Below are 1,900 nucleotides of genomic sequence, written 5' to 3'. Positions count from 1 at the left end.
CCCCTGGCCAGACATCCTGTCATCCTCTGGGCTTTGTACGATGCCAAGTCTCCTGCAGATGCTCCCCCGAGTGCTGAATAATCACAGCGTATAGCTTTCATGGGCTATTTGCAGTATAGTCATTCTTTACACTCATTCTATTAACTGCCGTTGTCTCTGTTCTTGGGGAGGAACAGTGTCACAGTGACAAGATGGACACCCGGTGAAGAGACAACTTCAGAAATAGGACTCATTGCTTCCCGTCATTTCAAACTCATGCAGCATTTGACTGGCGCAAAGCATAACAGAATTTAGTTTCATGTCCTTTATGCTAGTTGCAAACTTTACAACCACTGCTTCACCTGCATCTCCGCTAACATCCTATCAGCCTTTGAGGACTAAGATGACACAATGCGACTCAACTCCAATAATGTAAAGACGCAGAGGAATGTTCTGCTTGGAAGAGACCATCTCATTTCAATATGCTGTGACATCTTTTGGAAACCAATATCCTCTATAATGGGGAATGGCTGCAGATCAAGGGCAATCATTTTTATGATTTATGAGCAGTGCAAGCAGATGGTTTCTTGAATATTTGGCCTTTGCCCAAAAACCTCATGCCAGCTAGCTGTTGTATCCTGCTACATGAAAAGCCTTTGCTGCTAGGTGAGGGGCTGAGCTGACTGGGCAGCTGCCTCTGTAGCTGAGAGCTGGAACGGGAGATACTGCTTACCTGAAGAATGCCAAGGGAACTCTCCCCCTAACAGCTAGCAGTATTCCTAACCACGGACCAAACTCTGCCAGCCAGAAACCAGGAGAGCCAGAAACCTGGTCTGCAAGGTGAAGAGTCTCACTTTGCCATGATTATTAGATTATCAATTTTCTCCTCCCAGGACATGTGTGATTCACAGGGAACACTATTAGCTTGGCAAGAATTTATTATAGCCCTGATAAAGGTGACCTCCAAACAAAGGCAAAAGGTAAACAATCTGGTGTAGGGAACACCTGAGAGGTGAGTGGCTTTGTTAGGATCCCAAACAGAATTTTGGGAAATATTGTCTAATTAGAAATGAACATATAGGTAGGGGTGGTTGTAAGTGAAAGGCTTGAGAGAATAGGGCTTTAGCCAGAACCAAGACAGAAATATTATTGTATGCATTATTAACATTTTGAAATTTGAAGGCTTTAACTTTTAATTTGGCCGATTGTTGCACTGATCACAAAATAAAGAATTTGGGATGGTATTAATGGCTGACTGTGGGGAAGGAGATTCACTGAATTTCATTGTAGCACTAGAGAAATTGGCAACGCTGACCATGTACGTGAAAGAAAAAGACCAGGGTGACAACAAGCAGAAACACACACACACAAACGAACTTGTTTAGTAAGCCAACATATTCAACTATGTAGGAGTCTCTGGCTGATGCTCATGACGATGTACTCCACTGCTAGCTGAAAGATAGGAAGTGGGACCCATCCAGAGGTGACTCCACCGACGATTGGTGATCTGCTTTCAGAAAGTCGCAGCCTTAAAACCCTGGGGAGCAGTGCCACGCTACACGCATGAAGGTGCCGTGAGTTGGCATCAATTCAAAGGCAATTAATAACAATCTAACAATGTGTCATGATCTTGAGATTGTGGGGGTTTTACCTATTTCATTTGTTCCTCAGAATTCATAATGGGAAAGGGTATGCAGTGATCTAACAGATTCTTTAATGATCCTACATCATATGATTCAGTTGTGAGTGATTGTTAAGAGAGTTCACTATAATGGTAAAATGGTGGATGGCATGGAAGGATTGGATCCCCGTCCTTGGGTTCAAAGTATTTCTCATAGCCTGGGTTCCAGCCTATCAGTGCTGCTCATAATCACAATTTTTGTCCTGGCTATTACGTGTTGCTTCTATAGAAAGCTAAGGC

Source organism: Echinops telfairi, unplaced genomic scaffold, assembly GCF_000313985.2.
Source record: "Echinops telfairi isolate 266 unplaced genomic scaffold, ASM31398v2 ScPeMD7_23;HRSCAF=83, whole genome shotgun sequence".
Classification (NCBI taxonomy): domain Eukaryota; kingdom Metazoa; phylum Chordata; class Mammalia; order Afrosoricida; family Tenrecidae; genus Echinops; species Echinops telfairi.
The sequence above is the reverse complement of the archived record's forward strand: the minus strand, read 5'-3'. Positions refer to the sequence as shown.